Here is a 26,988-nt window from a genome sequence, read left to right as displayed (position 1 = left end):
ATTAAAATCCTTCTAATTTCTCCTGTGTAAGGAGACAATATTATCATGATATTCCCTATAGAGAGGATTCCCATTATAGAGAGGATACTTAGGAAATACCAGGGTAATGTTAGTTAATTGCAAAGGTGCTTGTAAAGGTCTTAAGGTATGGCATTGTATATCACCTTGGTCCAACCACATTAGAGAAAACACAGTTGCCAGTGGATCAGATCCTCACTTTAAGATTCATCAACTTAATTCTGATATAATCCATGATGCTGTAAAAATTCAAGACAGAAACTGGCTGAAAAATACAGGCCTTATCTAAAGCCCATGAAAATCAGTGGATTTACTCTTACTCACTTCCATGGGCTTTGTGTCAGATCCTATGGGCCATATATTAAGCTGGTATTAATTCAGTTCCATTGAAGTCAGTGGAGCTACACCAGTTTACACCAGCTGAAGATCTATTCCTATAGGCAAGGAAGTGCCAAAACCAGAGAGCAAAGAAAATACAAAGAAAGGGAGAGTGCTATCTAGCAGCACCTTGTAAAGAAAACTCACATGGATGCAAGTGTTTGGTACTTTTGGGGAAGGTGTTCTCAGACACTGAATCTCTGGTGCCTCAGATGCTGTGGAAAGGGAGTTCTCTTTCTCTGCAACTGCTCTCAATGCCATTAGGAGCCAGTCCTGCAGAGAGGTGGAAAATTAATACAATCAGACTTCCAAATCTTCCCCCAATGCAGCATCTCTTACTGGAGCTTTTCCCTGTAGGGGCATTAGAGGGTGATCAGCAATGGTGTGAGTGTATACTGCAATCACAGATGCAGAGCCAATTGCGCCTGGTCAACACATAAGTAAAAACAGAAGGGGATGTGGCTGTGAAGGTATTACTGTACAATAAGTATGGTATGGTTCATAATCTCTGTGCATGAAAAAAATTGAGTATTAAGAATACTGTACAATACTGGCCGAATAGTGCAGTGGGTAGCATATTGGACTGGGACTCAGTAGACCTGGGTTGTCATAAATATAAAGGGAAGGGTAATAACACTTATGTATGCAGTAACATAACATCCCTCCTGGCCAGAGGTACAGAATCCCCTTGCCTGTAAGGGGTTAATCAGTTCAACTAACCTAGTTGGCACCTGACCAGAAGGACCAATGGGAAAAGAAGATACTTTTAAACCTGGGGGCGGGGAAGGTTTTGTTTGTGCTCTTTGTTCCCTCTTGGACAGAGAGAGAGACCAGGGCAGGAAAAAACATCTCCTAAAAACATACCTGAAATAAGCATCTAAGATTACAAAAATTGTAAGTAAAGCAAGGAAATGCATTAGATTCTCTTTTGTTTTAGCTTGTAAATTTTCCCTATGCTAAGAGGTAATTTTATTCCTGTTTTGTAACTGGAAAGCGGAGTCAGAGGGGAATCCTCTGTGTTTTAAATCTTTTATCTATCCTGTAAAGTTACCTTCCATCCTGATTTTGCAGGTGTGAGTCTTTTGCGTTTTTTTTTTTTTTTATAATAAAATTATTCTTTGAAAAACCTGATTGATTTTCAGTGTCGTAACAACTAGGGGTTTGGTCTGTGCTCACATTGTAACCAATTGGTTAGTATATTATTCTCAGGCCTCCCCAGGAAAGGGGGTGAAAGGGCTTGGGGGGATAGGGCTCCAAGTGGCCCCTCCCTGAATGTTTGTTTAAATCACTTGGTGGTGGCAGTAATGCTGTCCAAGGTCAAGGGAAGGAATTTGTGCCTTGGGGAAGTTTTTAACCTAAGCTGGTGGAATATAAGCTTAGGGGGTCTTTCATGCAGGTCCCCACATCTGTACCCCAGAGTTCAAATTGGGGAGGGAACCCTGACATGGGTACTCTTTCCAGTTCTACCACTAATCTGTTGTCCAACTCAACAAATTCAATTCACCTTTATTTCTCTGTTTTCCCTTCCCTTCCTTTCTCTATCTTGCCTATGTAGACTGTAAGCTCCTTAGGCCTGGAACTGTCTTACTATGTGTATACACAGTGTCTGTCACAACTGGGCTCAGATCTCATTGGGACATTTAGGTGCTATGCAGATAATATATGATCAGAATTAAAAAAATAATATTCTTGTGACCATTCCAGAACACACCATCCATATAAACCTTAAAAACCACTTGTTTCTTTTAAAATCCTCATACTTCTTTTAAAATTGCGTTAGCCTCTCTTGATTTGTCAAATTACACATTTTGTAGTACTGGTTCACGGGTTCAGGTTCTTTGTCAATGTCCAGAGCCTTAGGCTTAGTTTACACTACAAAGTTTTGCCAGCATCGCTATGTCGCTGAGGAGTTGGGCGGGGGGAGGAGGGCGGGATTAGCTCCCAGTACTTCACATAGCTAAGCTGAAAACCCCCTCAGTGTTGACATCACTAAACCAACAGAGTTCTGTTGGCATAGCTAATGAAGTTTGGGGAGGCGGTGTAGCTATGCTGGCAGAAGAATGCCTCCTGCTGGTTTATGCCATGTCTACAGTAGGGGGTTCTGCTGGCATAGCTATACCAGTCCAAGGCTCTGTAGTGTACACAAACCTTTAGAATGGTTCTCATGGTGCCTGTTGATGCTGTTAATATTTTTTTATTGGGGACACTTAAGCCTTAAACATCAATTTGGACTTGAGTTAATAAGGATCCTGGGGTTCTCTGGGAATGACATGCTTACGCCCTCTGGATAATTTCTGTAATAACATTTTATAGTTTTCATTACAACATTTAGTTATGTCTTCTAACTTTCTCCGTTTGTTGAGTGCTGACCGTGTGGAGCCACTCTGCATTTATTCTGTGCAGTTATTCTTATATGGCACTTGTGTAAACGAGATCAGAATCTGTCCCAACTTCATGTCTTTTTTAGCACCTAGCGCACTGTCAGTGCTCAACATAGAATAAAATTGTTATTCTGTATGTGTAAGGCTTCTTTGTGTAAGACTAGAAGGGTAAAGAGCAGTATTAAGATTTATTGAAATAAGATGTAGCTGTCTTTTTTCTTCATACTGGTAGTAAGGGTCCCACAGTAGGTCAATGAAAAAGCCAGCAACAGAACCCTGGACTTCTGATTCAGTGATCAGTGCCATGTCCACTAGATTATGCTGCCTGGTAGAGCATGTTATTGGTAGATCATATTTGCTCGTGCCATTCAGATTTCTAGGGCCAGATTCTGCTGCCAGTTATACAAGTGTCAGTTGAGTGCAATTCCTTGGAAGGCAGTCCTGATTTTGGCTCAGCATTTGTTCTTTTGAACTTCAAAGCAAGCAAAAGTTTTAAAAAAAGAAGTTCTAGATCATTTCATGAGACCAAAATTTGCAGGGAATAAAACCCAAAGTACACAGTCTAGTCCCTGTTAGGGATTTCCCTTACTCTCGTAGAACAGAACTGCTTATAGCTTTCTTATGAAGTCAGCGCTAATAGAGGTGAGGAGGTCAGCAGAAGTTGGCTGTTTCTTGTCATTTAGTCTTGTACAGAAATCCAGGGGAGATCTCATTTCCTTTTACCTTATGCTAGCTAAAGAGAACAGGGAAAGGCAAAATGTTGGGATTTTTTTTTTTTTTTTTTTTTAAGCAGCCTAGTTGGCATGTTTGGATCTCTCGTTTATTTCTTTGTCACTATGATGATAAGTGAAAGTATTTACAATGAAAGTTAATGAGCATGTCATTGCTCGTGACAGTTCATTTCAATTAAAACTGTTACTGTTTTCTCCTCTGACTGGGGAAAATATTCAGAAAAAGCTTTTGTGGCAGTCACCTTGAGTTAAAAGTTACGTGGAGTCAACCTTGAGTTCTCCATTGCTGGCTCGGGTAGGAAGCACTTAGCCCTCAGGGGAAGAGAACATGTCCTTGCCCCTCCCACTTACTCAATCATTGTATCCACCCCGCACCCCCAGTCCAGTTGTGCAAAAGAAGGCTCTGCAAATGGAGCTGTAATGCATGCAGAGGATTTTCCCGCCTGCTCCCACCGCGCAATCTCCTCCAGAATGTTGTTCTGATGCAACCATGTCACAATGATTCTGCTTCCTTCAGTTCCCTCTGGGAATGCTGGGAATGGGGGAATAGGGTAGAATTCACACAACAGGACTATAACTTAATGATTTTTACGGCCTTGTTCTGAGTTGATGAAACCAGCATGGTGGAGTGTGAGCACCAACAACTGTCCATCGCCTGTTAATAATAGTGTTGTCAGCCCAGTAGCAATTTCAGAAGGTAAATCCTCCTTAGAGCTGAATCAATGTATCTGAGCATGATAATTAATGCAAACATGCCGTGGGCCCAATCCTGCAGTTGAGAGCATGTAAGGAATTGGGCACCGAAATGCTAGTAGGTATTAAGTCATACAACATTCAGTTCCAACAAGGCTGGGATTAATCTTTTTTTATAAGAGTAAATGATATAAAGATCCAGTCCTGCATGCTTCTATCCTTTGTTCTCACTTTTCATTCCTTCCACGTCCCCATTATGTGATCTTTGTTTCCATGGGCTCACCTTGTTGTTCCAATTAAAGAGCAATCATAGAATCATAGGACTGGAAGGGACCTTGAGAGGTTATCTAGTTCAGTCCCCTGCTCTCATGGCAGGACTAAGCATTATCTAGACCATCCCTGACAGGTGTTTGTCTAACCTGGTCTTAAAAATCTCCAATGATGGAGATTCCACAACCTCCCTAGGCAATTTATTTCAGTGCTTAACCACTCTGACAGTTAGGAAGTTTTTTCCTAATGTCCAACCTAAATCACCCTTGCTGCAATTTAAGCCCATTGCTTCTTGTCCTATCCTCAGAGGTTAAGAAGAACAATTCTTCTCCCTCCTCCTTGCAACAACCTTTTATGTACCTGAAAATTGTTATGCCACCTCTCAGTCTTCTCTTCTCCAGACTAAACAAACCCAGTTTTTTCAATCTTCTCTTATAGGTCATGTTTTCTAAACCTTTTCTCATTGTTGTTTCTCTTCTCTGCACTTTCTCCAATTTGTCCACATCTTTCCTGAAATGTGGTGCCCAGAACTGGACACAATACTCCAGTTGAGGCCTAATCAGTGTGGAGTAGAGCGGAAAAATTACTTCTCGTGTCTTGCTTACAACACTCCTGCTAGTACATCCCAGAAGGATGTTTGCTTTTTCTGCAACAGTGTTATACTGTTGACTCATATTTAGCTTGTGGTCCACTATGACCTCCAGATCCCTTTCTGCAGTACTCCTTCCTAGGCAGTCATTTCCCAATTTGTATATGTGCAACTGATTGTTCTTTCCTAAGTGGAGTACTTTGCATTTGTCCTTATTGAATTTAATCCTATTTATTTCAGACCATTTCTCCAGTTTGTTCAGAGCATTCTGAATTATAATCCTATCCTCCAAAGCACTTGCAACCCCTGCCAGCTTGGTATTGTCTGCAGACTTTATAAGTGTACTCTCTATGCCATTATCTAAACCATTGATGAAGCTATTGAACAGAACCGGACCCAGAACTAATCCCCACGGGACCCCACTCGTTATGCCCTTCCAGCATGACTGTGAACCAGTGATAACTACTCTCTGGGAATGGTTTTCCAACCAGTTATAGATACACCTTATAGTAGTTCCATCAAGGGTGCATTTCCCTAATTTGTTTATGAGAAGGTCATGTGAGACAGTATAAAAAGTTTGACTAAAGTCAAGATATACCAAGTCTACCACTTCCCCGCTATCCACAAGGCTTGTCACCCTGTCAAAGAAAGCGCTCAGGTTGGTTTGACACAATTTGTTCTTGACAAAACCATGCTGACTGTTATTTATCACCTTATTATCTTCAAGATGTTTGCAAATTTATTGCTTAATTATTTGCTCTATTATCTTTCTGGGTACAGAAGTTAAGCTGACTGGTCTGTAATTCCCCGGGTTGTCCTTATTTACCTTTTTATAGATTGGCGCTATATTTGCCCTTTTCCAGTCTTCTGGAATCTCTTCCGTCTTCCATGAGCTTTAAAAGATAATCACTAATGGCTCAGATATCTCCTTAGTCAGTTACTTGAGTATTCTAAGATCAAGTCACCAGGACCTGATGAAATGCAAGACATCTAACTTGTCTAAGTAATTTTTAACTTGTTGTGTCCCTATTTTAGCCCCTTCTGATTCTACCTCATTTTCTCTGGCATTCATTATGTTAGACATCCAATCACCACCAACTTCTTGGTGAAAACCTAAACAAAGAAGTCATGAAGTATCTCTGCCATTTCCACATTTTTTTGTTATTGTTTTTCCCCTTGCATTGAGTAACAGGCCTACCCTGTCCTTGGTCTTCCTCTTGCTTCTAATGTATTTGTAGAATGTTTTCTTTTTACCCTTTATGTCTCTAGTTAGTTTGATCTCGTTTTGTGCCTTGGCCTTTCTAATTTTGTCCCTACATACTTGGTTTATTTGTTTATATTAATCCTTTGTAATTTGATCTAGTTTCCACTTTTTGTAGGACTCTTTATTTTTTTGGATCATTGAAGATCTCCTGGTTAAGACAGGGTGATCTCTTGCCATACTTCCTATCTTTCCTATGCAGTCCGTAGTGTTACTCCTTCTTTCTTTGTTGAAAGAGGCTAAAGATTTCTTTGCTCTTCTGAAGTACTGTTCTCTGAGAATCTCAGAGAACAATACAGCAATTAAGTCTCACAGAAGGTCTGTGAGGTTTGCTATGCCCATTTAACAGAAAAATAAAACAAGGCACAAGAGGCTAAGTTTTAAAAAAAATTATTTACGTAGTATCAACCTTTACTAGATGCTTTATGGACAAATGAAATGACAAAGTGTGCTCCAAAGATCTCTTCATCTTGAAAAATGACTTCCCCAGCTTCACATAGCAAGTTAGTGGTAGAAAAAATACCACAGGAGTCCTCATTAACTCACTTGTTTGTCACTATTATTTTTCTTTCCTCCTCCCCATTTATTGCAGCAATTTCATTAACATGTCATGAACTCAACCTATTAGCAAAAGCACACATCTATAACTGTTTTATAAGTGATGAGATTTGTGATGTCCTGTCCCTTTAAATGTTTGAGCACTCTCCTCTCTCCCCAGTGCAAAGCCTCACTTTGGTGTTAGTTTCAGTTTTGCAGGCAGAACAATAAAGACAGCTGCAGCAGACAGCTGTATGTCCATCATCTCCTTCTGCCTCTGTCTGTGACCCCCTTCTCTGCTGGCTCCAGAAACAGAACAAGTTATTCTTGTTCAATCCATCATATTTCAAGTAACAATCTCCTCTGCTTTGTTCACCAGCTGGTGGTGTATTCTTCTGAGAGAAATCAATACACTAGTCTATTTATAGGACCGCTATTGGTGGCAATGGCAATTGTTCAATTGTTCAAGTGTCCTTATATCTGGAAAGTGCTGTCAAGCCTTTTCCACTTCAGCCTAGTTTCCTTTGCTGCATCCATGTGAATATGATGGACCAGTTAAATTATTTTGTTAACGATAAACAGATTATAAAATAACTAAGAGAGGAGGCGAAGACCCTGGGGCTTGTTAGATTAAGGGATGGTTAAGAGGCTGTGGAGGATTGGCCTGCGAGTGTTAACGAACATACCCCACCCCCAAACCCTTCAACTCTGCTCTCCAAGCAAACCTGCAGCTGTTCCGCTTGTTTCCAGTGACTACAAAACAAACTGCAGGGCTCAGTTCACAAACCCCTTTCATGAAACCTTGTGGTGTTTGCATAGCCCAGGGTTTTTTTTAGATCTAGTGCGCTCCTGTAGAGAGAACTTTGTGATTCCCCAGGTCAAAAGCTCTATAGAAGTGCAAAGTATGATTGTGATATTTGTGAATGGAACAATCCCCTCAAATCCTGTTTGACACTAGTAGTTGCTGTCCTTGCTCTGCTTCTCATGCCCCTCCTTTTGTTACCCCTCTCTTGTTAAAGGGGAAAGTGCACTAAACTGTAAAAAGCAACAGAGGGTCCTGTGGCACCTTTAAGACTAACAGAAGTATTGGGAGCATAAGCTTTCGTGGGTAAGAACCTCACTTCTTCAGATGCAAGTTGCATCTGAAGAAGTGAGGTTCTTACCCACGAAAGCTTATGCAAGTTGCATCTGAAGAAGTGAGGTTCTTACCCACGAAAGCTTATGCTCCCAATACTTCTGTTAGTCTTAAAGGTGCCACAGGACCCTCTGTTGCTTTTTACAGATTCAGACTAACACGGCTACCCCTCTGATACTGCACTAAACTGGTTACTATTTACAAACTGGAACCAGATTAAACTGCAGGCTAATCTGACAATGTGGAGTCAAGAAAGTCCCTGCTAGGAAGAATTTAAAGCAACCAAGAAGAATAAATTAGTTTGCCCAAGAAGTCAACATTGATAAATCCTATTTTAAGACCTGGGTTAATTTAAGAGGCAGAGTGAATGAAAAAACATAAGTAAATTCTGAGTCTCATTTGTTTAGCTTCACGTTACAACAGGATTCTACAAATGAGAGAAAATCAGGCACTGGCATCCAAAGAACATGTGCACCTGTTTTCTTCAGTGAGACTAATCGATATTGGATTTAATCTGAGACTCACTCGCATTTAGTTCCAGTAGTTAATATCCCATTTTCTCTTGTACCCCATAGAATTTTACCCTCGATATATCTCCGTTCTTACAGGAGATGGATCCAGACACCCATGCAACTTTGGGAAAGTTTGAATCTAGATGAGGATGGGAACTGCACAGCTGAGCCCTGTCTCTATTATAGGTAAAGTTGATCACAAAATGGCATTTCTGCTCCACAGGAAGTTCTGGTATTAATTAAAAAATTAATTCTGAATCAGGGAAGAAAATTGAAACTTAAAAATGTTCTGCAGAGTAGAAATTCCAAAAAAACTTGATTTGGAAACATTTAATTTCAATAATGTAAAACCATTTTGTTTTGATAATATTGCATAGTGATATATTTAATATTAAACTATTATAGTATGATATTTTGAAATTAAGAACTGTATAAATATAACACTATACCATTCTACTTGTATATATTATAATATCAATTTTAATAAAGTTGATAGAAAATGTTTTGCTATTATCAGAATAAAACATCTTGATATTACCTAAATTTTTAATTGCTTTTGAATCGGAACAAATTGTTTTTGTTTTGAAATGTTTCCTGGGAACATTTTCATTTAGATAAAACTGCATTTTTCTAATGGAAAATTGTTCTGCTGAAAATTCTTCAACCTGGTTTAATTCTGGGTACTTAGGTAACATTGTTGGGTAGAGCTGGATAGAAAATTTTTAGAAAAAAATTAAATTTCATCTAAATATGCTGTTTCATCAAAACCAAATTTTTGTGTGGGGATATTTCAGTTTTGACAAAAATTTAATTGAAAAGGTTTTTGGGTCAAGCCTGAGAGAGGTACAGATCTCTGTTCTACCTCCTTCAGAATGATCTAGAATGAAAAATTCTGTTCTAAACTGAGTAGACTCGAACCTTGATCTCCCACACCCTAGCCGAAGGCCCAGTGTGCATACACATGCCCCTCTCAGCCTTCCTAGCCATTTCAATCCCTCTTCCTGAATCAAAAACCTCAGATTTTGGTTAGAAACATTTAGACACAATTCAATTGTTGTGAAATCATTGTAAAGGTTTTGTTTTTTATTCCAGTGTGGAACAAAACCAAATATCAAAACCTTGAAAGTTGCCATTAAATGAATTGTTATCATCCAATCAGCACTGTGTGGGTTACTGATGCAACAAAGAGGATAGACCAAGGACGTTCAGATAAGGATCTTTTAAAAGATTTTTAAGACTTGATCAACACATAGCACTCTTGTATTAAAGGGAACTTAGCATGCTATGTGCTGAGCTATAAAAGCAATAGAAGAAAGTCAGGCCCAAATCCTGATCCCATTGAAATCAATGGCAAAACTCCAGTTGATTCCAGTGGGACCAGGATTAGGAATTATGAGCTTGCATCTTTTTGTATAAATTCAAGCCTGAAAACTGCATCCAAATCCCATCAAATTATTTTCTGTTGCTTTCTTGTTGCAGAGTTGAGGGAACTCATTACAGGTGGCTGAACATCTCCTGTATCTTAAATGGAACCCCCTGGAACTTGAGAAAACTAGGATCCTTTTCTGAACTTTGTCTCTCAGGATCCATTTGTAATTTAAAATGGCTTGTTCTCACAGCAGTGCCCCTTTTAACTTGTGGGTTATTTTTATGCTCTGACATAAGCATTCCTTTTATCTTCTAACAATGGGCCTGATTCTCTTCGCTTACAGGGGTGTGAACTGGAAGTAACTGCACTGAAGTCAGTGGAATGACGTGGGTATGTGAATGGAGAATCAGGCCTGTGGTTTTTAGTGTTATGGATTGGTTTCTCTGTGACGTTTTGAAAGTAATCACACTAAATACACTTGCAGCATTTGCCCTAAGAATAGCAAAGTGCCACATGAAGGGCTCTGATGCTTTCTTGAAAAAGGGAGTGGAGCGATGAATGGAAAATTTCCAAGGCAATATGATTATGGTGATATCCTTAATATATAGGATGAAGAAAATGAACAGTTGTTTTTACATGTGCTCCTACATAGACATCCCAGGCAAGCACCACCTTTTGGAAAGACAATGACAGATTGCTGCCTGTTACTGGGGGGTGAGGGGGATGTATGTATGACTAGTTGTAATTTGTATTGCAGGAAATATTAGATTTAACTGTTTCAAACTACTAATGAAGAGGGATTTGTTTATTTTTGGAATGTTTGACCTTGTCCCCCCTGCACTCCCAGTACTAAGGGGGAAGATTGGTTACCATTACAACTTTGCAAGAGCTGCTCAGGTACTACACTGCTGTAGGTAGACAGTCAAGAGATTTCCATACAAGATAGAGAGAGCTCTGACTCATAAAGTTCAGATCTGCATTGGGTCCAAACTTCCCAAAAGTTCATGTGTTCAGATCCAGGAGTTTAGTTTGAGCCCATTTCTGAGAAAATACGTGGATGTTCCCTCCTATTTTTGCTCATATTCACTTGATGTAATTTTCCTCACTAAGAGCTCCTTTCAGCCAAACAAATAATGGTCCTGTAGCTAAAGTGAAAATCAGTAGTGGACACATATCCAGTCTGTTTACCATCAAGTTAATTACTTTCAAAGGTGAACATTTTTATCTAAGTTCTCATCCATATTGTACTATCTATCCTAGGTACTTATTTGTACCATTACCATAGTGTCTGAGCACCTCAATCTTTAGTGGAATTGATCTCCCCAATGCCCCTGTATGCTAGTGAAGTACTACTATCCTCATTTTACTGGAGGAAATAAGGGTATGTCTACAGTGTGCAAAACCCCCCAAACCCTCTGGCATTCAGTCTCAGTGCCTGAGTCAACTGACTTGTGCTCACAGGGCTTGCACTACGGGGTTAAAAATAGCAGTGTGGTATGTTCCTGCTTGGGCTCTGAAACACAGCAAGGGGGATAGGGGTGTCTCGGAGCTCAGGTTTCGGAGCCCAAGCTCCAGCCCAAGTAGGAATATCTAAACTGCTATTGTTAGCCCCATTGTGTGAGCCCCACAAGCCCAACACCATTGACCCGGGTTCCGAGTCTTGCTGCCATGGTTTTTTGTTTTGTTTTGTTTTCTGCAGTGGAGACATACCCCAGGTTACTTATCCAAGATCTCACTGGAAGTCTGTGGTGGAGCACTGAAGTGAATGTAGGTCTCAAGTTCCACTCTAGTATCCTAACCATTGGACTATATTTACTCTCTTGGGGCTAGTGTAAACTCAATTTTTGTACCATGTCAACTATACCTATATTTAGAAACTGATGTAATTAAAGTGGTACAACCCACTAGAGTGGTCAGTTATTCTGATATACAGGAGCTTACACTAGAACATCTTATTTTCTTTTTACATAGATTCTAAAATCTTTGGAGCAGGGGACTGTCTTTGTGTGCAGTGTTTTGTACAACACGTAGCACAATGGGTCCTGTGGCTCCTATCTGTTACAGTAATACAAATAATAATTTCCATAAATTTAACAGCTCAAGCAGTACAAAAACTACAGACAAGCCCATAGTTTTACATGTTGTTCACACGTGTAGCATTTCTGAAAGGCTGGCAAAAATAACCCTTTCATCTGTGTGTTCTGCGGGAAGGGTAAAAACGCCTTCTTGGTTCATTATCATATGTCTTAATCCATGGTGAACATTTATGAGGTCACTGGGACTTATACTAGCAGATTAGGCAGTCTTTTATGTCTCAGTCTAAATACATATTCTGAATTTGGGAAGTATTTTTCATTAGCTTTGAGACAGATAAAGGTATTTTTATTACAGCTATATTTGCTAGGTATGATTTACACTATTCTGTTTCATTTAGTTTTCTTTTAATTTTCTTTTGTGTAACAAATGGTGCAGTTGGCTGCGCTTTTCTCTTTTTGATTTTGTTAAAGTAAATTAAGAGTATTAAACATTTTGCAAAATAATGCCATCAAATCCATCTTTAGCAATTTGGTTTGAAATCCTAAAATCCCAGATTTTGCCATATTTGCTTGTCAAGCAGTGTCTTACTTTGTGAGTAGTCCCAATGAAACCTGTCCATGCCAAGGAAGGTACTAATCAGTAAGATTAAGGGCATTGTAGTCTAGCCCATAGACATTAAAGAAGGAAAAGCCCTGAAGACTTTACCCTTTCTCTCAATGCAGGATTATTCTTTACAGTATATTTTTTAGTTCTTTGTCCAGTCTAGTATTAAATTACTAAGAACATAAGAATGGCCATGCTGGGTCAGACCAAAGGTCCATCTAGCCCAGTATCCTGTCTTCTGACAGTGGCCAATGCCAGGTGTTTCAGAGGGAATGAACAGAACAAGTAATCATCAAGTGATCCATCCTCCATCCTCCATCACCCATTCCCAGCTTCGGGCAACATCCCTGCCCATCCTAGCTAATAGCCATTGATGGACCTATCCTCCATGAACTTAACTAGCTCTTTTTTGAACCCTGCTATAGTCTTGGCCTTCACAACATCCTCTGGCAAAGAGTTCCACAGGTTGACTGTGCATTGCGTGAAGAAATACTTCCTTTTGTTTGTTTTAAACCTGCAGCCTATTAATTTCATTTGCTGACCCCTAGTTCTTGTGTTATGAGGAGTAAATAACACTTCCTTATTTACTTTCTCCACACCTGTCATGATTTTATAGACCTCTATTACATCCCCCCTTAGTCCCTCTTCCAAGCTGCAAAGTACCAGTCTTATTAATCTCTCCTCATATGGCAGCTGTTCCATACCCCTAATCGTTTTGTTGCCCTTTTCTTTACCTCTTCCAGTTCCAATACATATTTTTTGAGATGGGGCAACCAGATCTGCATGCAGTATTCAATATGTGGGCATACCATGGGGGATGTTTTTTTCCACCCATCGTATTCTTTTGGAGACTATTCTAGAGTTTAGCTCTTAATCCTGCATTGAAAACTGAACAGGCAGATCTCCACTATAATCAGTGGGGCCTGTTGTGATAATTAGGCCTACAAATTTACTCTAATTGTAAGTTCAATTGTAAAAAGTATATCAAAGTTCATGAAATGTTACAGTAACCCATAATAACAAATGTTAATAGAAAGTAAGGCAAGTTGCTTTTAGTAATGAATGTTAGAAACTGATGGAAAAGAACCAGAGAGACTAAATTAGTTCAAACAAAAAGCCCACCTTGATATGTTTCAAGGGCTATGCTGAAATCATGCTTGGTTAAAAGAGAAGATCATAGACTCTTAGGGTTGAAAGGGACCTCAGGAGGTCATCTAGTCCAACCCCCTGCTCAAAGCAGGACCAATCCCCAACTGGCCCCCTCAAGGATTGAACTCACAACCCTGGGTTTAGCAGGCCAATGCTCAAACCACTGAGCTATCCCTCCCCCCAAGATATGGAACTGGAAATCAATAAACCAAAATTAGTGTGTCAGTATTAGGCCTAATTGATGGACAAAATAATGAAGGGGTGGGCTATTCCATCCACCATTCCCTTGTGTGTTCTTAAACAAAGAACAGGTGGAGGCTATTGAAGTAAGTTTCACCATCACCGCTGCCACTCCCACCATCTCCTGGGACTTTGCCGTCCTGATCAGACTAGCCCAGGGATCGGCAACCTTTGGCACGCGGCCCATCAGGGAAATCCGCTGGCGGGCTGGGACAGTTTGTTTACCTGCAGCGTCCGCAGGTTCAGCCAATCGCAGCTCCCACTGGCCGCAGTTTGCCGTTCCAGGTCAATGGGGGCTGCGGGAAGCAGCGTGGGCCTAGGGATGTGCTGGCCACTGCTTCCCGCAGCCTCCATTGGCCTGGAACAGCAAACCGCGGCCAGTGGGAGCTGCGATTGGCTGAACCTGCGGACGCTGCAGGTAAACAAACCATCCCGGCCCATCAGCGGATTTCCCTGACGGGCCGTGTGCTAAAGGTTGCTGATCCCTGGACTAGGCCAAAGAGACACAGAAAACATCGCCACCTCTACCGGCTCCAGCTGAATGCCAACCACCACCTAAGATGAAATGGGATTATACTTTAACAATAACAACATCTCAACTAACTTCTTCTCTTTTGCCCAAAAGGACAGTTGTTACCATCTTTGATACCCTCTAAGACTGTAAAACAAGGGAGTGGGGGTTCCTTGCAAAAGCACTCTCCTGCTAAAGGAAAAGAGAACAAGAAATGTTAAAATGAAAGCTTAATACTTGACATTTCAAATGCCTTAACTGTCCCTCCTTTTCTGTATCTGTAATAAAAAAGGTTAAAAGGATTTTTAATGGCATGTTTGCCATGGTACTAAGCAGGCTGAGGTCTCTGTATACCAAATCTTGTTTAATGTCGGACAGTGAAAGAGTTTATAACGCCATTATCTCTTTTGACCACTGAGATCACTACCACAAGCTCTAGGCAGGTGCAGGGTCTGCTCAGCAGTTCTCATCACAGGATTGTATATAGCTATACAGGGCTATAAGGAGGGGGTTTTCCTGATATTTAGAATTTAAATATAATTAAAAATCTATATTCTTAAATAAGCCACCGCCACCACTGTACATGTAACATGACTAGAGTTAGCAGCAGAATTTTGTTGAATACCAGGCTCTGTCAATAGCTGGCTACATCCTCCTGCATACCCATTTTCCTTGGTTACATACCCCCTGCCCCCCGCGCCGGTACTCAGTGGTTCTTAGAAACCAGATTTTCAAACTCTGAGACAAAGATGTGTTGGCACTTTTGTGCCTAATTTTTGTTAGCATACCTCATTTATGCACAAAGATTGGATTTTTGGGGCACACATCTCACTATACATTTCTACACCCTGATACATAATTTATGTGCACATTCACCGTAGCTGGAAGTGCATGTTGTGCATACAGCTCCACCTGCACTTCTGCGAAGGTGACTCTTAGCATTTCAAGACATTTAATTAGGAAGATGTTGTCCTCCAGCACAAGTACCTGATATGTGCATGCAATTACATGAGCAAATTAGATTCACATGCATATCGGTATCCAGTCCTATGCTCCTTAATGCCAGTTGTTAAAAATATTCAATTGTGTGAAAGGTAGTGCCCATTTAGGTTTCTGACTTTCAGTTTTAGCTGTGCAACTATTGAATTATTTGAGTTTTAGTTCTTAAGTGAGCTTATTGCTCATGGCTGAATCTTTTTAAAAGTGTAACCCAGGTTCTACTTAAAAGGCTACCCTGTTGGGTATTTAAGTAAAACATTATAGCATATGTAGCACATCTCCCTGTGAGGAGTAAGGGTTGAGTTTGGTGCAACAAATTTTGCCCTACAGGACACTCCTATTATTGATTAAAATAGTTCATGTACAAGCAGCGGCGTATTATCGCCTAATCCGACAAATATGCAGGGGTGGCAAATTTATAATAGCAGCATTTTTGTAATCACGGCATCAGTGACGCTGCGATTCTACCAATCATAGCGCGTATTGAAAGCACCAATGACGGCGTGACGCCATTTAGTAAACATACTCGCGAGAATCCTAAATGTTGTTAATATGGCCGGAAGGAAGAAATTAAGCGGTTCTCAGTTTTGGATCCATGAGCGGTCCCGCGCTATAAGCGAAATCGTGCTATACAGACGCGCGTTCAAGCGAGGGTCCGCTGTACTTGTAATTTTATTTATAATAAAACTTGTAAATATTCAATTATTTTAATGATATTTAGATTCATTTTAGTTCAAACGAATTTGTAAAAAAACTAAAACAAGTTCAAAAGGGGCCGGGGCGGCAATTATTTCAGGGCGGCAAAATCATTAATCCGCCACTGTGTACAAGTTAGAGCAGTAAAATGTCGTCTTTGTGCGCATCATTCCCCAGATATTATTTCTGGAGAGTTTTGGCCCTTTAATTTGTGGAAAAAGTCAGGCTTGCAGTTACTGGACTGGGACTTGAGTGCTGTGTTAAAATCCTAGCTTTACGACTGACTTCCTACGTAATCTCACTGCGTCAAAGTCCCCCATCTGTAAAACCTGAATACAGGGCCGGTGCAAGGAAGTTTTGCGCCCTAGGTGAAACTTCCACCTTGCGCCCCCCTCCCAGCCCTGCGGCAGCTCCCCGCCCCCCCCCCGCCCTGAGGCACCCCCCCCGCGGTAACTCCCCCCCCCCCGGGAGCCGTGCGGCAGCTCCCCACCCCAGCTCACCTCTGCTCCGCCTCCTCCCCGAGCATGCCGCCCCCGCTCTAATTCTCCTCCCCTCCCAGGCTTGCGGCACCAAACAGCTGATTGGCGCTGCAAGCCTGGGAGGCGGGAGAAGTGGAGCGGCGACCGCGTGCTCGGGGAGGGGGCGTAGGAACGCTGTAAAAAAAAAATTGGGGGCACCGCTTTTTGGCGCCCCGAAATCTTGGTGCCCTAGGCAACCGCCTAGTTTGCCTTAATGGTAGCACCGGCCCTGTCTGAATAATATATATATATATATATTTGTACTATGATAGCATACAGGAGCCTTTGTCATGCACCAGGACCCCTTTGTCCTAGGTGCTGTATCAACACACAGAACAAAAAAACCCAACAACCCTTCCTTCCCTTAAGGCACTTATCTTAAGTATAGGACAAGACATAACAGATGGACACGCAGATAGAGAGCACAAGGAAATCGTGACACAGTAATGGTCAGCAGGATATAGAGTGATCTCAGCCCACCAGCTGCCTAACTGTTAACAATCATTCCTCTTTCCCATTGTATGTCTTGCCTGTATAGTCTCTGTGGAGTCTTGGTAGGTGTATGTAGAGGCCATGCACTGTGAAGGTTCACTCTCTTTGGCCCTTTAAGCATATTGTAACACTAATAACTACTCAGTTGTCTATGGAGTAAGGAAAAGCAAGAAAGGCACTTGCTATCTGTGGAAAATCTGCTGATGTACTTGTTCATTTGCCATTAATTTCAGACCAAGGACCTTGATTTAGGCTCCTAAATCCCTGTATAGTCATCTAAATATTTTCTGTTTAAAATTGCCAAGGACCTGTAGTTTCCACAAAAGTCTGGAATTTCTGACTGCTCAGTACTTCTGATAATCAGACCTTTTATTTATGCAGCTGCTTACGTATACATTTAGGTGCATTTGAAAATTTTGGCCTATGTTCAGCTAATCAAAAAGCAAGGGAGCATGCAAACTTCCAAGCTCTTCACAGTACAATTGGCTAAGAACTGTAAGTTAGGAATAAGAACTGCTCTTGCATTCATACAATCTTCTGCACATGGAGCCTGATTCTCAAATAATTAGCTAAAATACCCTGGATCTAAGGCAAACTTTGTAATTTCACATTACCAGCAGAAGAATACATTGCTTACAGAGGGGGTGGGAGAAATCTTTATTTGCAGTTTCGCTGTCTTGCAGTCTCTGGTGTGGGTTGAGGTAACATTTGAGAAACATTTATCCTGGGGGAAAATGAAGGCACCTGATGGCCAGGTTGAGAAGTCAAATGGCAGATGTTTGAAAAGTCAAACAGCAAGGGAGTTTGAGAAGTTAAGCAGCAGATGCATAGCAAGGCACAAGGGCTCACCTAAGAGAGCACCTGTCACTTTCTCATGCACCTGTTTAATTTTTGAACTATAGTGTGTGTGTGTGTGTGTGTGTGTGTGTGTGTGTGTACAGTGGTAGTTTAAGAAGACGAATGGAAGATACATAGACATGGGATGAGTGTCTTAGCCCTTGTCTATATTCAGGTTAGTGGCATAGCTGGCCCAGTGCAAACCCTTAGTGTAGTCAGGCAAAGCAGGCATTTGCACTGGTGAGCTTACGCCAACTTGAAAATGGGGTAAACACCACTAGTGCAAATAGCAGCTTTGTCCGTCTACATCGGATGTTGCATTGTTGTTGCTACACTGGTGGCAATGTAGATTTAATGAAGGCTTTATCCGCTATTTGCTACAATCAGTTAGCAGTAAGGCCAGATTGAAATCCTTGTCATGCCTACTATCTTTGAGGTCAGGAAAGGAGAGTGGTGTATTAATGTCACCTATACATGCATGTACACCTGTAAGATAATGCTCTCCTTATGGCAGCTTTTGATAAAGAGCAAGAGTGGGAATGTGAAGTGTAGCATAGTGCTAATCCTTAGGATACGTTGCCTTATTGGAAAAGCCAGGAGACCAGACACTTTAATGACTTTTCACAGTAAATAAAAATAATCCCCAAAGGGTAGTTGACTTTGCTGTGGATGCTTATTTCATAAGCCAGTAAAGAATGAAAGATTTTATCCAGCATATTATGGGGATTACTTTTTTATCCCTCAAACCCAGGAGTGCTGTAGATTAAAAAATGTGAATATATATATATATATATATATATATATATATATACATATATATATATAGTTTCACATGTGCTTTTGGTATAATGTTGAGAGTGTATGTAGGTATCCTTTGAATGTTTCATGCTAGGATCTATACAGACATTAATTAATTGAACGGTTTCAGAGTAGCAGCCGTGTTAGTCTGTATCCGCAAAAATAACAGGAGTACTTGTGGCACCTTAGAGACTAACAAATTTGTCTCTAAGGTGCCACAAGTACTCCTGTTAATTAATTGAAGCGGCCTCTGATAAGCATTATTTATTATACCCATTTCTCAATAAATGAGACACATAGAAGTGATGGTAACTGATTGACCCAAGCCTGTCATAGAACCCCACAATACTTACTGATCACAGCTCTAACACCACATTGCTTTCTGTGGGCCTGATCCACAGCCCATGGGAGTCTTTCTATTGAGTTCAAATGACCATTGGCTCTGGCGCTACCTTTCACTGAAGAAATCTCAAGCATGTACACTTCTTCCAACTGAACTAGCATTTCCATGAGAGGTAAGATGTAGTATACATATGCACACCATCTTTTCAGAGCTGTTTAATTTCACAATGCTCATAACCTGAATTCTTCCCCCTAGTGCATGTGTTAGTGACACATTTATTCTCTGAAAAGTGGAACTGAATAAATCAATAACAAGATGTGAAAATATATTAAACCTAGAGTTACTTGTGAAGCTGTCGTAGTCTAAAAAGGACTTTCATGGATAGGTTTTCCCTTTTAAATGTTTTTTCTCTGTTATATTTTATCATATTTTAAAGTTCAGTGTAAATGCGGGAATAACATTCATTCTGTTTCTTCCCAGAGCTACCGAGTGCTATTTCCACTTTCTCATCATTTTATGGTAATATATAATGTAATAGGTATTACAGTAAGAGAGCCGTTATGGAGCTCAGTTCAGTACAACTTCAGTTATATAACACATTGTATTAGGCAAATAGCTTTCTGTCACACAGTTAAGGGAGCTATCTAGCAAATCTAGCCACAGATTACAACCCACCTGGGTATGAGTGGGCTGAAATTCAGATGGAGTGTCTCCACCACCTTTCTTTTCTAAAATCAAATAATGTATTAAAGTGTTCTTATTGGTATTCCATCTTGAAAGATCTTTATAAATATTCACTAAATAAGCCTCACAACAGCTATTGCACTTGAAATAGATAAGTACACATTATTACCCCTATTTTATACATACAGAAACAGTGTTTAGGAGATTTTCAGAAGCAAAGCCAGGATTAGAACCCACATATTCCTTGTTCTCAGCCAATTGTTCAGTCCCAATAAGCCATATATTTCTTTCCCCAAAGAAAATCTTTGAGGCTTTAAGGCATCTATCCCAATAGTATCTAGCTACCCTAGAAAAATAACACTCTACAATTTCTTTAGTAATATTTATTTTTTCATTCAACACACACTGGTTGCACCTAGAATCTTTTGAACTGGTGGAACTTTTTATCTAGCTCCAGATCCAGATCTTTTACCTTAAATAGGAATTCCATTAAACTGGTAGAATCTTTCAAACCAGTGGGACTTAACCAGCCCCACACTTCAGCCTTCACTCTACACTCCATCTGGCCCCATGCTCATCTTCTTCATGTCTTTTCCCCGCTTACCTCCCTCCCTTTAACATACCTCTCCTTTCATTAATCTTTCCATTTTATTAATCCCCTCCCCACTCCATCCACCCAAAGTGTGGAACTAAAATGATGTTTGCAAACCATCACAATGTTCACTCTGACTGCATGATATCCCTTTCCCCACCATGTTTTGACTGTTCACACTGTTCTCCCCCTCTCCTAAAAGCTTTGTTTATCTTGGGAGTAGCATTTACCCACTCCTATTACACGTAAACAGGTTGGGTCCCATGCTGGGTAGTAGAATATTGTATCACTAAAATGACGCTTCCTTTGAGAGAACATTCCAAGCTCTGCAGCTGGGAACTCTGATGTGCAACATATCCCAGGACATCAAGGGTTGCAGTCACTTTTGAAAATCCCACCCATGGACACCATTTCTTAATGATGCAAGCAGAGTAGCAGCAAATTAATTTTTTTAAGTTGAGTGAATGCGCACAGGCATTGTCTTATGCGGTAGTCGCATTGCTCCAATCTGGGGTAAAACCAAAGGAATTACAGTGGATTATGCTACTGTAACTTCCCTCAAGGCTTCCTCTTTGTGGTCAAATCCTTTTGCCTTTGGTTAATGGTGATTTTGCTGGCATGAAGGTTACAGAAATGAAACGGATAGGGTGTAATTGTTAACTATGCTTTTTTTAGTCCACTTAGGGCATACACAAATTATATGTAGTGACCGAGTCTTCTTTGTAATTATATGTAGTACACTGGAGTTTGCCTTTAATCAGGACGAGCAGTTTATATTAGTGAGATTACAGCTGACTTTCAACAACCAGAGAAAAACATCTTCCTCTGAGTAAATCTGGTCCTGTAAAAACCAATCCATGTATTTACAATGGAATTAATGTCTCCTTGATATCATTACAGCAAGACTGTTTTAATCCATCAGTGACAGATGGTAGGCCAGTCATTGGTCCACTTTGGTGTCAAGTCTCTGCGGTTCATTTTTAATTTGGAAAATTGTGTTTGCCAGGATTGCTCTCAAATCTGCTCCTGGACTTTGACATTTTGAAACAACCAACCTGTTTTAGATTAAAAATGCATTTAAATAAACTAATGAAACGACTCCCACAAAAGAATAATTCCCAAGAAGTGTTCACTGAGAAATTCAGCAAGGGCAATATTATTTCTGATGAACAGTAATATGTGATCAGATTTGATATCTAGAAATGCTGAGCGGGGGAAGGAATCATAAAGGTAGACATTTATTTATTGTTACCGTCTACCCAGGTAGGGGTTGGGGAGACAGAAGATCACTTGTCAAAAGGCTAGCTGAAGTGGAATTAGATTTCAGATGATAAGATTAAAGAACATGTTCTTGAAGAGAGTGTTATTCTAAAGTGTGTAAACAAAGAAGAGATTAAAACATAGAGAAGACCTAATCAAAGGAAAGAAACCCTGCATCCTATAGGTGATGAAGGCTTATATGAGAATTTTTTTGCCAATAATTTCATGAACCACAAAGGGATAAAATCTCAGTTTCAAACACAACTTCTTCCCCTCATCCCCAGGTGCAGAAATAGTTCACATCTCTTTGATTTGGAACATTTGCAGGCCTAAATGGAACAAAGCTTGGTAATGAAAGAAAGAAAACAACTTCAAGAGCGGTAAAGAAACGCCTCAAAATTAAATTTGGACATTGCAGAATATCTAGGCCAGATTCTGCAGTTAAGATAGTGTAAATCCTAAGTGTGGGTGGATAAATGTTCTGCTCTGCTATTTAGACAGGAGTTTGTGTGACTATTTGCATTGCTTTTTAATAAAAGAAAGTACTTATCATATGCAAATCCAGCATTTCATGGTAAACAATGTACCCTCTGAACTGCAGGCTATCGCACCTCCTGCTCCGTGTATTGTGGAATGGTTTTCAAAACACACAGCAAGCTTTTATACCGGGTTTATATAATATCTACATTTATTGTCCCTTTAACTGTAATTGTTTTTTTTTTCCCCAAACTCATTCTGATTCTTCTTCTTCTTCTACATTTTGACATAACTAATGAAAAGAAAAGTGATGAAGGATTATATTAAGGGAAAGGAGAGAAAAGTCAGTCTAAAGAAAGAATGGCAGTAACAAACAGGAACAGCTCTCCTTGGTATGTAAGCATTAGGTGTGGGCTACAGAGTTGAAGGTCATTCTCAATTTTGGAAGGCTGGACAGCTTGCGTATGGAACAGTCTGGGGTTGACTGAAGCTTACTGTAGGCACATTGCTGTGACATATACAGTTCAAATACAAATAATGTAATTGTTTAATACACGTTCTCTGTGTCTTAAGAAGAAAAACACACTCCACCCCTTGCATAACCCAGACCCATATCCTACAAAAGGTTGAAGGATGCAGTGACTTCAGAACCATCAGTGGCTGCTTGTGATGTCCCTGAGTGGGTTAGGGTTAGTGTCATATTTTGGGAGGTGCAGTGTAACATGTAGATGTTCGGGGCAGTGTGAAAAAGAGCCACATGCTCTGCATCTCAAGCTTTCAGGTCAAAAATGGCAGGGAAAACATGTCAATCCAAGGGAGGCACCAACAAAGTAATAGCAGGAGACTGACACTGACAATCGACTTTGAAACTTGTGTCTATAAAAATGTCACTGTGGGGTTTTCTGATTTTTTTTTTTTCACCCTGAATGAGTTCCATATCAAATGTGCTCAGTTTATAAGAACACACTGTCTGCCCCACCATCTCCAACTAGGAGCTGAAATTCAAGCAGTGTGCTTTGCTTCTCTCACTTCATCATCAGTATTCCAGGTTCTGCAGGACCAATTAGGCTGTCACTATAACACCTGTGCAATCTCATTTACTGACATTTATTATTCAGGTTTGTTGTGTCTTCAAATCCATCTCTGCAACCCCAAGGCCGTCCATAGGTTTACATAAGTGCAGTCATTGGAATTTAAGGCCTGATTATATTATCCTTGCTAGTGTTGAGTAAGACTTTACTCCACCAATAGTTCCAATGAAGTGAAAGGTCCCATGGATTGAGTTAGGGTACTACTCAGTGTGAACCAGGGTATTGGAATCTGGCCCAGAGCAAACAGTTCAAGGAGGAATAGAATCCACTTCAAGCTCTCTTAGCTGTGTTGGCAGTGTAGGACTAACAGTTGTAAAATATTTGTTACTAAAGTCAGTAGCAGTGAGTCTAAATACAAACCACAAGCAGGTCTGCGGAGGTAAGAAGCATCCTTTCCATGTAATTGCTCTTGAGAGTAGAACCGTGCTTTAAAGCAGTTGGGTTTGGCCATGCATGATCCAGGTTTTTTGGTTAAAATTAGTGTTTGCAGTGATGAAAATGATACAGCAGGAGCATGTAGAATGAAGATAAATGGGAATCTGAAATGAGGGATTACACTGCCCAGAATTACATTTTAGAGGATTTGCAGCTGTGATGCTCTCAAGGGGCAGCCAAGTTGTGAGGCACTTCACCACCACCTGCTCTTACCGTACAGAAGTCTTATCTGTGCCTGCTGTGAATCAGTTCCCTGAAACCACCAGCCTCTGGCAGCACAAGCGCTACCTTCCAAACCTGCTATCTGTACAGGGTGTCAGGAACCAGGGCCTGTAGGAGAGCTAGTCTCCAGGCAGTCTCATCAGTACAGCTGGCCTACAGCAGGGTGCCTGATTAGCCATGCAACCTGATTGGCTGCAGAGGCCAGCAGGCTGGCTCTTAAGCCAGCAACTGCAGCAGCTTGCTGGCTTCTCAGCACTCATGCTGACAGCTGTGCCTGCTCTTGTGTTACCTTGCTCCTGCCTTGCATGCCAGTCTTGCCTCTGTCGTGCCTCTGCCTTGACTCCCTCCTTGATAGCTACCCTGCTTTCTCCGTTCCTGACTGCTGGTTTGACCCTTGGCTCTGGCTCCTGACTATGGGCTGCAGCTCAGCCCTTGGCTCTCGTACCCAGTTTCTGCCTTCTAGTTTTACCTTTGGCCTTGGCTTCTGACAACTGACTGCTCTGGCCACTAGGCTAGACTGCCCTCATCCCAGTCAGCTGACAACAGGCAGTGAGCAATAGACACACATCAACTCCGCAGTCCTCGGTGCATTCCCTCTAGTGTCCACCCCCTTATTCCCTGTCCACTCTCAGAATTACCAGGCCTATTGTTTCCAAAGGAATGGTACATACAAGCTGGTAAGATTCAACTCAGGACCAGCACTTGGTTAATGCCACAGCACTTAGGTGTATTTATAAAGAAGATAAGAATGTTTATAATCAGAGATTCATGTGATAGTGAGTAAGAATATTGGAAACCAATGGTTACAATATAAAACAATTGCATAACATGTTTTCTAGAGCCTAAAGTTAATTAAGATACTCTCCTGTCTAAAGAAGCTTATTTCATCCAATGTTCTGTCAAGTGTTTTCAGCCAATCCTGGTTGAGGCCCCTCTTTCATGAAGAAAACACACTGTCCATTTACTTAAATGGTGAAGAATGATGGTGTCTTCTGTGTCTCCCAAATATATGTAAGCAAACCTTTTGATGTGCATCTCCTAAGAATGGCCATACTGGATCAGACCAATGATCCGTCCAGTCCAGTATCCTGACTTCCAACAGTGGCCAATGCCAGATGCTTCAGAGGGAATGAACAGAACAGGTAATCATCAAGTGATCCATCCCCTGTCACCCATTCCCAGCTTCTGGCAAACAGAGGGTAGGGACACTTCAGATATATCCTCCAGATATAGTTCCTTCCTCCTCTCCTCCTGCTGCTTGCTTTTCCTCTTACTTTTCTCTCTGAGGTATTTACAATCCTTCATTAACATTCAGTTCAGAGTGGTGAGAGGAGACCCATTGTGAACTATGAAATACTCAGTTTGCATGCAAACAGCCAGCTAGATAAACTTGTCTTCTCTGACAGAAAACCTGTTTTTACCATTTGCTGGTGACTGATCCCTGGACACAGACCTTTAAGAACATAATTTTCTGTGCATATACATAACTCCTTAAACAACACCTGTGCATGTGTTTCACAATGATATAGATGACCAGTGTGACACCAGCGTTCATTGCAGGCCTCCCATGACACTCTTGGTTTAACTAGAATGTTCATACCAGACCCAGGACATCCCAAACCCATTTACACCCCCTCTCTGCCCCTTGCCAGTGGGCACTAAGAAGTTCCTGGGTCACAGCACCTCTAACCTGGGCATCTGTATCTGCTGTAAAAGGTTCCCATGGTGCTTGAGCCCAAAGAACATTTTCAATATGGGAATAACCTGGCCACCCATGAGCTGTGCCCAGCAAACTTTGCCAAGAAGTTTCATTGTAGGCCAAGGCCTGCAAAATGTACCTACTATTGGATTTTCTCCCCAGCACATCTTACTGCAAGTGCGCAGTCAGGTGCAAACCCTTTGCACCAGAATATGGACCCATAGCAGCTTACATACGGCAAGCAGCCCAAACTCAACGGCAGAGCATTACCTTATTAAATCCATCATCCAACAAAGAGTTGCTGAATGGAAACGTAGACCTACTGCCATTGTACTGAAGGACTTGGTAGGTGGTTAGGCAAAATGGAGATCATAAATATTACCATCAACTTCAGGCAAAGGGCCAGAACTGTATTCATCTAGGTGTTGGTGCATTCTGGCTGTATGGTTAAAGCAGCAGAACAATCTGTCTGCTGTCTATTGTAATAGTATCTCTGTGTTACCTTGTGCTACCCATCCATCTCCACCTCCACCATTCCCCTGGATGATTAGGTTATTCTCCGTATCCCCGCCATCACTCTTAGCTCTGAGCTCCTCTTCAGACTAATAGGTTGGTCTCCTGTGACCTTCCACGCTGCTTTTGGACTAGGTTCCTCTGCATCCAGCTTTTCCAACCTCTCCGGCTGAGTGGCTGGGGTTTCTGAAACTATAGATAGGCATAATGATATGCAGGCAGTTGTACAGTCCTTGGCTCTCTCACTTTTTTACCTGCACATTGTCCTTCTGGCTGCATTTTTCTGGTGGATGAAATGCCTTGTTTTCAAGCTTATTTGAAGAAAAAAAAATAACAAGGCAGACACGTAACTCTGGCCTCTGCGCACATGAATGCAGGTGTGATTTTTTTTTTTTTTTACTTGTTGAGATGCATAAAATAATGAGGGACATTTGAAGATGACAGGTTTCAGAGTAGCAGCCATATTAGTCTGTATCTGCAAAAAGAACAGGAGTACTTGTGGCACCTTAGAGACTAACACATTTATTTGAACATAAACTTTCGTGGGCTACAGCCCACTTCATCAGATGCATAGAATGGAACATACAGTGAGAAGATATATACACATACAGAGAACATGAAAAGATGGAAGTTGCCGTACCAACTCGAAGAGGCTAATTAATTAAGATGAGCTATTATCAGCAGAAGAAAAAAAAGTTTTGTAGTGAAAATCAAGATGGCCCATTTCAGACAGTTGACAAAAAGGTGAGAGGATACTTAACATGGGGAAATAGATTCAATTTGTGTAATGACCCAGCCACTCCCAGTCTCTATTCAAGTTCTTTAACCAGGCAAAACTTTCACTGAAATGAGCTGTTGTTATAGAAGTATGTCAAAGTGAGGCATCTGCATGTTTCTCTGTGAATATAAGGCTGTCTA

This window comes from Emys orbicularis, chromosome 3 (assembly GCF_028017835.1).
Source record: "Emys orbicularis isolate rEmyOrb1 chromosome 3, rEmyOrb1.hap1, whole genome shotgun sequence".
Lineage (NCBI taxonomy): Eukaryota > Metazoa > Chordata > Testudines > Emydidae > Emys > Emys orbicularis.
The sequence above is the reverse complement of the archived record's forward strand: the minus strand, read 5'-3'. Positions refer to the sequence as shown.